Here is a 12,753-nt window from a genome sequence, read left to right as displayed (position 1 = left end):
GGGTGGGTGAAAACTCTTCCAGCTGCAACAAGTTCTTTCTGTGATAGTCCACAAGTATTCCTTCCCCTCTCCATCCACATGTGCCTGACATATGTGCAACTGCTCCTTGTGCTCCACACTGGCCCCCAGACCCAAACCCAGGATCCTGCAGAGGGGGGTGGTGGTTTCCCTGTGAAATCTACATCTCAACTTTTCTGTATGCTGTTTCCTATTAGTGTACTTGACAGATTGATATACTGGTATAGTGCTGTTTAACATCTGTTAAATAAAAGAAATGCTTTCTAATAATACCTCCCTTATTCCCCTCCTCTCGGCACCAGAAGGGAATCTAAGTTTCCAGGACACAGGTTTTATCCCCTCCTCTGAGAAAGTTGTTGATATTAATTCTGGAGACCCCGCATGCCTCCTCTGCCTCGCTGAAGCACATGTGCCAATGGGTTGATAAAGTGACTGTTTTCCTACGCAGAGCTGAAAGCAAGAGAAGGTTTTTTTTTACTCCCAAATAATCCCTGCAGTCTTCACCAGAGCCAGGAGATGGAAAAAACACCTCTCCAGGCTGTTCCTCTCTCTGCTGATCTTCTGCAGATCTGTGCAGTCCCTGGGAGTCATTAAGCCCTTGTCCTGGTCCCTGATTTAGGACCAACAGCTAAGCCAGGACCAACAAACCTTTAGGGGAAGAAGAGCCCTGCAGCAGCAAGAGAGCTGGTCCTTACTGGGATGGGGGCAGAGGGAGGTAAAGCTCCATTAGCACTTGGCTGCTTCTTGCCCCTCTCAAGCTACAGGCCAATCAAGATTTGTCATCTACCTCAAAGACTGGCTGGTCACCAAACTCTGAATAACTGCTGGCATGACAAGCTGCAACTCTGCCAGACCAAAGGCACCAATATCCCTCATGTGCTGTACTCTGACATCTCTGCTGATGGCAGAGTCCTCCAGCATCAGCCTCCTCCAGACTGAGGACCAGCCTGGCACCAAGTACCCCACAGGCAACTGGAGGTGTAACTGTTCTCATCAATAAAATAAGGATGTTAAGGTCTTGGAAAGCACTGATACAAAGAGCAGAGCCACTGAGTACACCTTTGTAGATTACTTCCCTCTGGAGGAGAAAGCTCTTCTCCACTCTTCTGCTCATCCCAGTCCCTCCTGTGATAGGTACTGCTGTGACCAGTCCAGAAGAAATTCTTATGAACATCAACCTCAGTGGGCTTGAGGATCTCACTTGTGCCTTTCCTTTCAGTGCACACCTGCTCCTGAAAGCTCAGAGGAACATGAACTTAATGATCCTCTTGCAAATCTGTTCGTTATATCATCTGTCTAAACACCCTACCTTTTTTTGCAATCATTATATATCAGCTTGAATAATAGCTCTCACAGCTGTTCCACCTTTCATGGTGATCTCTAAAGATAACAAACCTCAAACAGGGTAGAAAGGTTTCTAAATTTGCAGATGTGGATCTAATGAAGTTCTCCTACAAATGCTGCTATCACAGAGTTCATACAACTCCATTAATCATGATATACCTTTGACTATACTTCAGGTGATCTGTGCCAACCAACTGTGTATACAGCCTTCAGCTTTGCAAGTGTGGGCTAATGCATGCCAAATAAAACTTCCTTTAGCCAGGTTTTAGGGAATGGTGTTTTCCCTTGTATTTGCAGGGGAGTAACAGCCCTAGTCAGTTAAGCACTGGAGCCCAATCCACACACTGAGAGCCAGTACAGTGTGATTACAGAAGAGCATGTCTGATCCTGCTGATGGGACTGTGGTAGAAGTGAGGCAGAAGCTACTTGACAAATCAGAATTTATTCCACTAGGATACAAGAAATTTCTGCAACTTTTCCTAAATGTGTTTCTGTGTCTGAAATCCCCACAGGTAGCTGTCCTATAGGGGTGCTGACACACAGGTGCTGACACACTGGTTGTTGCCTATTTGGATTTCAGAAATGGAAGTATATTAACTTTAGTTCAGGAATGGGGACCAATTGGTCTGGTCCCAGTTTTAGCACTACTGGCAGCCATCACCCTTTTATGCGGTGACTTGGAGGGAGGAGGAGGTCCCCATTGAAGGATCATCAGAAAGATGCATCAGCCCTCATAAAAACACATGGGTATCTCAATAGACCATCCTGTAATGTCTTGATTACATATAACCCAAAAAACCCCAATCCTAGAATCATAGAATTTTAGGGGTTGGAATGGACCTTACAGATCATCTAGTCACAACTCCCTGCCCTGGACAGGGACACCTCCCCACTAGACTAGGATGCTCAAGACCCCCATCCAGGCCAAAGCTCCTTTCATCTTTTTGTGTTTTGGGGCAAGCTGTTGAAAGCAAAATCATCCAAAGCACAGGTTGATCACTACTCCTTACAATCCTTCAGTCTGGCCCACCAAGAGCCTAACACGTGGGCAGCAAAAAATCTTGAAATTGGATAGTGAATGCAGAGCATGTGTTCATCCTCCGGGAATTTCAGTGCAGACATACCTTGATAACTCTGGTTGAAAGAGGGTAATGTATGTGTCTATCTAAAAACAAAGCATTTGGAGTTTGCATTGCAGGGGGATACTGTGTTTTAAGTTCAAAGAGCTGTCTACATATGTTTGAGGCTGTCTCCCACCCCACATTTTGCCATGCACGGGGCTAAAACACCTACCTTTTAAGTCTTACTGAAAATGATGTGTTTAGTGTGTCTGATCACTGCCTACTGCAGTTTGCAGAGGGTTAAATGCAATGCAGTTCCCCAGTACATGCAGGCTGGAGAACAGTGCCGTGGAAAGGGACCTGTGGGTCCTGGCCAATTATGGGTCTGCAGTGTGCCCTGGCAGCCAGGAGGGCCAACCTTGTCCTAGGGTGCATCAGGCACAGCATCACCAGCTAGTTGAGGGAGGTGGTTGTCCCACTCTGCTCTGTGCTCGTGAGGCTTCACCTTGAGTCCTGTGTACAGTTTTGAGTGCCACAATATAAAAAAGATATAAAGCTATTAGGGAGCATCCAAAGAAGGGCAACAAAGATTGTGACAGGCCTGGAGGGGAAGCCATACGAGGAGGTCACTTGGTTTGTTCAACCTGGAGACTGAGGGGAGACTCACTGCAGTCTACAGCTTCCTCACAAGGGGAAGTAGAGGGGCAGGCATCAGTCTCTTCTCTCTGGTGACCAGTAACAGGGCCCAAGGGAACAGTGTGAAGCTGTATCATGAGAGGTTTAGGCTGGATATTAGAAGAAGGTTCCTCACCCAGAGGGTGACTGGGCACTATAATAAGCTCCCCATGGAACTGGTTCCACCAAGCCTGAGAGTGTTCAAGAAGCATTAGGACAAAGCACATGATGTGGCTCTTGGGTTTGTTCTGTGCAAAGCAAGGAGTTGGACTTGATGATCTTCTATGGCACTGTGATTCACTGTGAGAGGGGGAATACTGTATGAAATACTCTATGGGAGACAAAACACTCTTCCATTACTTCTGAAAAGCTTGGCCAGAGGACACAGGCAGGGTCAGGCAACCATGGAGGAGAAACTGCCTTCTTTTCTCCTGCATTGAACCAACAGATGCATGGGAGTGAAGCTGTTGTGCACAGGAGAGTGCTGGACACCAGGAGCTCACCCTGAGGTAAGGGAGCACCTTGCAGACAGCAAAGCTGAGCTTGGGAACTCTGACAAGGCCCATGCACCCTACACAGTCTGCTGGTCTCCTTGGGTGATGGAGTTGTGTGGGATTGTAAAGACTCAGCAGCTACAGAAAATTGTAAGGGCTGTGAACAGAGAGTCATCAGGTCAGCACTGTGAAACTGCACACAAACACAGCTCATGGTGTCCTAGCACCTGCAAGGGAAGTTTAATGGGACAGAGGCACTTATAAAAGAAACTAAAAGCTACCTGAACTGCAGGAGGACCTGTTACAAGACAAAGGAAAAAAATATTCAGGCTGAGGAAGTACAGTAGGTGTCCTGAGGTACATAAAAAAAGGACAGTCCCTTTCCTCAAAGGGTCTGCAAGTTAATTGGGACGTGCCACAAGGGACACAAACAAGAAACCAGAAGGGACAAGTGGCAGTGACACATTGCTGAGCAAAGGACATGGCATGGTTGAACAGCTTTCATGTCCATCTAAAATAAATAAAGTCTGACAACAGAAGTGGGTGCTCTGGAGGAGGCTGGCTGAGGGCAAGACATCCTGGCTGATGTGGGGCGAAGAAGATTTTGTGTGGCAACACTCAGAACAAAAAGATCAAGAAAAATAAACATTTCCACACAAAAGCCCTGCCACAGGGCTGTCTGAGTGGCAGGTTTCCCCTATGGTGGAGCAGGGCACTGGGCAGCCCAGGACAGTGATCTGACAAAGTGCAGGTGAGCTGGAGGAAGCTAGAGAGAGTTTTTTATTGCATTTTGTAAGACAACGTCCTGCTTGAATTTCACTGTAATCAGAACATTTCCCAAAAGCATTTTGATCTTGCTGAACTGGCAGATTCTGACCAAAAATATCTCCTTTGCCTATTTTAGTAGTAACCATGGAAGCCAGCTCTGCACAGACGTTCAGTTGGAGAGAGGATGGCGAGAGACAGCGAGGTGAATGCAGACAAGCTGGGAAATGAGGCTTCAGCAGTTTTTGTGGTCAGATCAGGAAGCATTAGCAGGCAAGGGGGAGAACTGGAATTGCATGAGGCTTTAGAAGAAGGAGCTCATGGACTGCAGGGAACCCAAACAATTCAATATTTGGAGAAACCAGGTATAGACTGGTATGTTGACAGCAATCAGATGAAAATTACAATAATAAGAATGATTTTTCTTATTATTTTGCATTTTTATGAGTTTAGCAGAAACACAGAGACTTATGCTACAGACCCTAGTTCAGCATATTGAAAAGGAAACAAAAAAAATCCCTTATGTCCAGAAGGTACAAATAATCACTGCCCAAACGTCTGGCACTTAGAACAGATGCAGGCAGGATGCCAAACTAGATGGACTTTCAGTCACACATGTTCCTAAATTTCCAGCCATACAGGGAGAGACAGGCAATGTTTCTTTAAAAATTAGTTATATAGTATTGTAAGCAAAAGACATCAGTTCTACTTGTGCCATACTCCCGGTTCAATGTATAGCAAACAGAATTTCTGAGATTTCCTTACTCTTAAGAAATCATTTGCAGGTCCTTAGCATACGGAACAGCCCTGTGGTATGTAGTATCAGACATACTCCTTTTCTGGCAAGCAAGCAACAAATCATATTACAATGAAAATCACTCAGTCCCAAATGAATGGTTCCCCAAATCCCACTTGAAAGAAACTATTTTGGCCCTGTTTACTCATGGGAGTTAGTCAATAAGTCCTCCTGCCCGTGTTTGGATTTTAGCACATTTTAGCAAGCTACATGGTGAAAAGTGTCTAATTCATTAAAAATTGCTCCTAAAACGCTATGCAAATATTGCTCTTTCATAAGGAAATTCCTCTGAGAACCTGTTCTAAACAGTTCGTTTTAGACATAAACCAAGAGTTAATCCAGTCTGGATTTGAGATGTATCACAAAAGACGAAAAATAATCCCTGTTGCACAGAAGTCTGCCCTGTGCCTTGTGCTAAGTGAGTTCCCATGACTCAGCAGGGCAGGAGGAAAAAGCCATGTCATGAAAAACCAGATGACAGCAGCTGGTTTGACTGTGGTGCTGCTGCTGCTGCACACAGCATTGTTTCTGCCCCAGCAAGAATGAATGCTCCTGGTGTCATGCCTTGCTCACAGCACCGTGAAAGGTAGTGATATTTAAATAAATGCTTGGAGAAGGTTATTGATTCATTGATCCATTAGAAAGAAGCCACCCCTCAGATTCAAAACAAGGAGAGCAAGCCAAGCACAGAGAACTTGGCACTGGTGCAGGACTCCAGCTAAGCGAGTTTTTGCAGTGTTGTGGTAGCATTGAGCTGCATGGAATAAATGGGTTCTAGCTTGCTGTTCTTCCAGAAAGAAAAGCAGTGTGGGCCCTTTTCCAGCAACCTCAGAGAAACTGCAGTGCAAGTTGCTGGCAGTTCCCTGCCAGAAGCCCAGCCTTGCTGCTCAGAGCTTGCTACTGGCTTGGCAGCCTTCTGCATCCACCTCACAGCTGTTTGCAGCCCCACACGGTCTCTCCCCGACTCCCTGCCAAGCCTGGCAAAGGACACGGGGAGGCTGGACCAGTCCCTTGTCATACATCCCCTCAACACACAGCCAAGCTGCAGGTGAGCACAACAACTACCAGGGAACACTCACACTGGCTCGTCTCAGTGGGGGATGGCAATGGGATTAGGCCCTGCTGTTCTGCAGCCACACAAAATAAAATGCATTAAAATTCAAAGATGCCTGCCAAGTCAAGAAAGGCAGGAGCTTCTCTGGCTATCCTGCACTTCTGCTTGGAGATCCCAGATTACCTTCAGCCCTTTCCCCTCTCAAGGGCTCGCTCGGCTCTACAGCCCCTCAGAGGAAAATTTAAAGATTTTAAAAAAAATATTTCAGATAAAATATTTAGGGCACGGGAGATTTTTCTCATCGGTTCATAAAAGATTTAAATACTAAAATGTAAATGGTGTTTTGGGTATTACTGCAAGGCAGCCTCAGGAATGGAAATTCAAGAAAAGTGTTGCAACCTATAAAGTTCAGGCAATGCTCGTTAAAGCCTGACTGATCTGAAAGCTGCCAAAAAGGTAAGTAAAACCAAATTCACCAGCAACTTCATGCTCTGATAGCCAAAGAGCTTATCTGCTTGAGTGGCTGCTGGTGGTTGAGACCATACAAGGGGTAGGTACCATTTCTGGGCCAGGCTGCCAGCAATGTCACTCACCCACAGCATCCACGTCCTCGCATGGGAAGCATACACAGCTCCCAAGGGACTGAACTAGAAGAATCACACAGCTTTATTCCCAATGCCATGCTCAAAGTGTTTCAGGGGAGTTTAGTTCCCCATCAGAGAGCTACTAGTGGGGCCTGTGTTTGCAAATCCTTCCCCCAAAAGGATGACTTCTGCCTTTGTGAGATGATCCACACAAATTATTCAGCTACTGGGACACTGAGTAGCAGCTCCAAGACAAACACAGTATTGGGAACTTAATCATTAGCACTTAACATCTCGTGCTAGGCAGGAGGATGACCTATCTCAACACAAAAAGGTTTACTGCAACATGCATGTAGCACTGCACCTTTTCACACAAAGTAGTCTGCAATATTTGGGGTCTTGGGATTCCTTTAGATTTACTGGATGCACTCTTGTTCCCTGGACATCCCAGGCACAGCCAGGAGGGGTCATCTCCCCTCATCTCCCCCTCCCAATGTGCCCCTCCAGCCAGCCTTCTCCCCAGGTCCCCATATCTCCTCTCACTGCCTTCACTGTAAGCCTGTACTGCAATTGCTGTTATGTTCCTCACTGACTCCTAGCTTCTTCCAGCTCTTTTCCTCTCCCCACAGCTCTCTACTGTTTATTAGGCACAACTCTGTTCCAACCACTCTCAAGCCACCAGGGTTCAGTTTGTATTCCAGCCTTAACATGCTAGTTCAACCCAGGCATTATCTTCTGTTGTTTCAGCTTTCACTAATCCAAGAAGTGTGTACTTGCTTTCTCTCTTGGCTGCAGTGCAATGCTGCCAGCAAACCCATCAGCCCACAGACCAAAGAAACATTTTCTAGCCATCACACTCAAGAGTTTTCTGGCCAGCCTGAGGCAGCCAATCTGCCTCCTTTCATGAGTTCTCCTGAACTAATGCACACGCACAAATCATTTCTCAATGTAAACCAGTGATTGTAAAATCTTCCCTGGTGCTTTTCATTCCAGGTGGCATTCAGTGTTGTAAATCAGAGGATATGCCCCAAGTAATTGTAGGTCTGGGCAGGAAAAAAGCAACATCATTTGCTTGCCAATTGCCACTGCAACAGGAGTATTCATAGAACCATAGAACACCTCAAGAGGGAAAGGACCCATCAGGATCTTCAAATTCAACTCCCTGCTACTCAAAGGACTACCAAAACCTGAACCATATTACTAAGAGCATTGTCCAGACACACCTTGAACGCTGACAGGCTTAGTGCTGTGACCACTTCCCAGGAGCCTGTTCCAGTGACTGACCACTCTCTCAGTGAAGAGTCTCTTTCTAAAGTCCAATCTGAACCTCCCCTGATGCAGAACTGGAGGCAAGCAAAGCTAATACTACCAAAAGGAGTGACAGAGTACCTGCCACCATCCATTTTTCAGCTGAGTCAACCATGCAAGTGCAATCAACAAGATTAATTTAAATTATGGATTAACTGGCCTCAGCTCGCCTGTGGCAGATTAGCAAGCACTTAAATTAGCAAGCACTCTTTTTTTGGCAGTAAAGCTGCCTCCAGTAGGTGAGCAAAGATTATTCTGAATAGTATCAAAACTGAAGAGCTACAGACTGGATTTTCAGTACTGCAGAGCCTACCTATTTCCAGCCAAACTCCACAGGGGGCCAGGCATATGCAGCTTAAACAAGAAACCTAACCCAGATGTTTGAGGGGGGAGTGCAGACCTGAAGTGTGTGGAACCTAAAACCACACAGAGGCAGGAGACATTCAGCGTGAAGATGCAAATACAGACAAGCTGCCTGAAAGGAGTCCATGGCACACGTGAATGGCACTAGGGAACTCTTATTGTGTTCCATCCCTTAACTTTCAGTTGACAGATTTCTGCACAGCCAGCAGAAGCATTTTTGGACCCCTATGTTCTAAGCAAGCCTTCAATTGCTCAGAATGCCACAAGTTTTGAGTTGTATAAAAAGCTTTAATGAGTGTAGAACCAGAGAACTAAACAAAGAAACAAGGAACTACCATCTGATTGCAGAGAAACAAGACTAAACAATTTAGAGAAAACCAAGCCAGCTCACAGTGCAGGGCTCCTTCTCTTTATTGAAAGTGTCCAGTGTTTTCCCTTCACTGTGCAAACAGAAGGCAATGGTGCATTTCCCAGGGGAGACACTCTGGTGCAACTGTTTATTAGAGGCAATCGGGCAACTCCAAAGGACTTAGCAAGTCAGTCCTCTTCTCCCACCACCTCACTCACCTTATTGTAAAGACTACTTTAGCTACAAACTGGCTTTAGCTCCTATTTTGCTGCAGATTTTAAACAGCCTGATCCACAAACCTTCCCAACCAGGGGAAAGACAAGTATAAGCCACATAAATGAAAACATTCCTCACTCTGTCTTTAAGGCCCAGTAGCAATATCCCAGTGGCTGAAGCCACTCAAGCAGACCAAAAATGCATCACAGGCAGCAGTCTAAAATCTTCAGTGCTAGCATCATGGTTTTCTCCTCTCTTTCCCCTCTGCACCCTGTGCTTCATAATAACTGGACAGGCAGATTATATTAAAGCTCTTGCCTACCTTGTCAAATGTTTTTTTTTACTAATTGAAGATTAAATTAATCATTCCTTGAGGCCTCTTATGGAGTGTTTTATCACTTTTTGTGAATACATTAAGGAGAACTTCAGTGAAGTGCTGATCTGGCAGGACCACTGAGCACACAAGCTGGAGTGACTGGACAACCCAACACACGTCTGGGAAGTGAGGACCTGGGACATGCTCTATAAATGGGACAAGACAAATCCTGATCTGTTTCATCTGGCTGTAAAAACCTGTCTAACAAAATGGCAAGAATAAGTGTTTTCCAAAATATCATCCTACCTTTCTGAAAACAAAGGAGCAAGTCTGACAAGGGCTGCTTGGCGTTACATGAAATATTCCTGAGGAACTCTCTGATCTTCTTTGCCTTCTGAAATCTGAAGAATACCACAACCAGCCACCAATTACCAGCCCACTATAACTTGTGTTGATCCCTACTTTAACCTGCTTTCACAGTAACCAAATTCTTTCATCGACCGATCTGTAGCTCCATCCCTGACCTCTGATCCACACAGTTCCTCTCTGGGTATTGTACATGGCTATCAGATAACGACAACTGACATCCAGGCTTCCTCCAGCCTCTGGGTAAAACCCATAACGCTGGGTCATGCCAGACCCCTGGCTGAAAAAAATTAATGTGCTTTTTCTTCAGTGCCTTGCAGGGTTAAGGAGTCATTTAACCCGAGATGAAAGCTGAAAGAAAGGACCAAAAAGCTTTTTTGTTTTGAAGCAACAAAGAACACCCTCTGGAATGGCAGAACCAGACACTTCACTCAGTAATAAAATTTGTGGTCCCAAAAGCAGGATCAGACATATCCTTACTAGTGTTTGCTTTGACAGAAATACACATTTTTAAGCCTTTTCTGTTGTAGAGGCAGAAGAGAGCCCTGAATACTGGTCACCACAACTATCGGGAACGTTTTGGGAGTATTTGATATATCTCAACACTGTAAATGTTTCAGAAACGTTATTGTGCTCTATTCTACTCTGCCTCCCTATTTTTATCTTACAAATGAGAGCTCCTCAGGCAGGTATCACATTGCAAGTTCCCAGCTAAGCATTTAAAATATTACATGTGGTGTGAGTTATCAAAGTTTCTGGAATCACTGTCACTTTTAAGATAACTTAGATGCTTCTCACCACTTTCAACATGCTACAATATGGGAAAGCACCATCAGGCTTGGTTTAGATTATTAACATAGTATGATTGCAGTGCACTGAGAAATGGTCAAAAATCAATTCTCTTTCATTCCCAATTTCTCAATTCTTTATGAAACCACAATAAAACAGTAAACAAATCTTGGGAATAAGGTTTTCATTTATATTTGACAGAGAGCCAACATTTGTGTTGCTATTTTATTTATACACATGCATATATATATACACATATACACACTTTTTATACTTTTTATATATATATACACACATATGCACATTATTTTGCCTGATTGCTTTCTAACAGTAACTAGCCCAACATATGTCTTGGCAGAGGAGGAGAAGGGACAGTTAAAGGAAAACTTCATCATAGAGCCCAGAGAAAGGTCTCTACCTGCACATTGACCATTAGAAAGTGGAAGAGCATTGTGTTTTCCCTCCAAAAATTTCGAAATGCATTGCTTGTCCTTACCAACTCTGCATCATCTCAGGACAAATCCAAGACTGCTAAAAATCAAAACCATGCTTGGATGCCACAAGTTGTTTTGCTGTGTCCTGCAATGTTACTTATTTTGTCCTCCTTTAATCAGTATTCTCATCAGAGAATTCTGCATGTAAAAGCTTAGGCAGGTGATAAGCCCAATATAGAACTGCAAGAAGGCATGTCCACCATGAGACACAAAAAGTTCTTGGACTCTCAAAACCATGAAAGAAAATGTTAAAAGTCAACATGTTTTAAAATACACCCCTCCAGCCTACTGACTAATCTCTGAAATGGTCCAGTCACACTGGACCAGTCAAAGCCAGTGCATCAGAAGGAATCAAATGGGTTCACAGACAAAGCAGCGATAAGTTAAACACTAGGGAAATCACCACAGGGAAATTGTGGCCAGCAATCACCACAGAAAGTGGGTGCTACAGCACAGACTCCTCTGTGCACTAGGTACAGACTGTGAAGTGACTCCCTACAAGGGACTGAAGCAGTGACTGACTTGACTTCCTCTGGCTGAAGGGAAGACAACACAGCACCTTCTCCACACTCAGAAGTTGCAGCCCTGAACCACTCAGCTCTGATCCCTTTCCCAACTTTTCGGAGGTGGAGCAGAAGGGAAGCACAGGCTCAGCACACAAACCCACACTTTCATATCTTTCAGAGTTTTGTGGTGTGGAAGAAAAACTTCAGTACCTGCTGTCCTAGGAATAGAAGATCCTCCATGAGCCTTAAAGTCAGTGCAGGACTCCTCGCTGCAGATCACCGACTCAGAGCAGAACTTCACATCTGGGGAGAGAGACTTTGGCAGAGCAAGGCACCATGTGGGGAAGGAGTGAAACGGCATTTCATATTGATCAAGGAGGAAGGTCAGCTGTGCTTAGCCAGGATTATCTTGTAAAGGTCTAGCAAGGTGGGTTTGGTTTAGTTTTCAAACCCTACCCTTTCAAACAGCACCGACAAATGTATTCCCCATGCTGTATAGTCCCATCGTAAATGACTGGAATTGGCCCATAAGCCTTAAACAACCTCATTCCTGTGTACTGAAAGCTGCTCACTTTAAACCTAAAGAATACGACACACATCCTCATCTGCACATCTTACCACTGCCGGCATAAGGCATCTCTCTTGTGTCATCCCAGCCTCACCCAGGGCACCAGCAGGCATAATTTTTCCTGACTTTTCTCTCGTCTGCCCAACTTTTCCATGAGTGAGTTAACGCTCGATGCTCAGCGTGTTGTCCTTCAGAGGATCACACATCTTTTTTAAAACATTGGGGGTCCTGAAGGTATTGTTATCCCTATTTTACACAAGGAGAAGCCAGAGACAGCAAGGGGAGAAATTTCTAAAGCTTCTAAATGACTGTGAAACTGAAATAATTTTCAAAAGAGAATTGGATACTCCAGAGGTGAAGTCAACCTTGCACGTCCTTCAGTTGCATCTCACAATGAAACATGCTCTCAATTCACTTCAGGCAAGGTCCTCAAAGCCACTCAGGTACCTGAAGAGTATTGCAACAGCAAACAATTTCCAAGTCTGAGACGCAGAGCTAAATCAGCCATGACTTCTCCCCTCCTCCAACCTAACATTCCGTAGGAACCCATTTTGTCACCAAAAGAAGGTATTTGGGTACCTCAAGTTTTTCTTCCTCCATGCTGAGATCCAAACATTTTGGCCAAGCTGAACCTCTTAGCACTTATGACCGTGAAGTCCACGTGGGATTGGGAAGCTGTGAGCACGG

The sequence above is a fragment of the Acanthisitta chloris genome, unplaced genomic scaffold, assembly GCF_000695815.1.
Source record: "Acanthisitta chloris isolate BGI_N310 unplaced genomic scaffold, ASM69581v1 scaffold1405, whole genome shotgun sequence".
NCBI lineage: Eukaryota > Metazoa > Chordata > Aves > Passeriformes > Acanthisittidae > Acanthisitta > Acanthisitta chloris.
The sequence above is the reverse complement of the archived record's forward strand: the minus strand, read 5'-3'. Positions refer to the sequence as shown.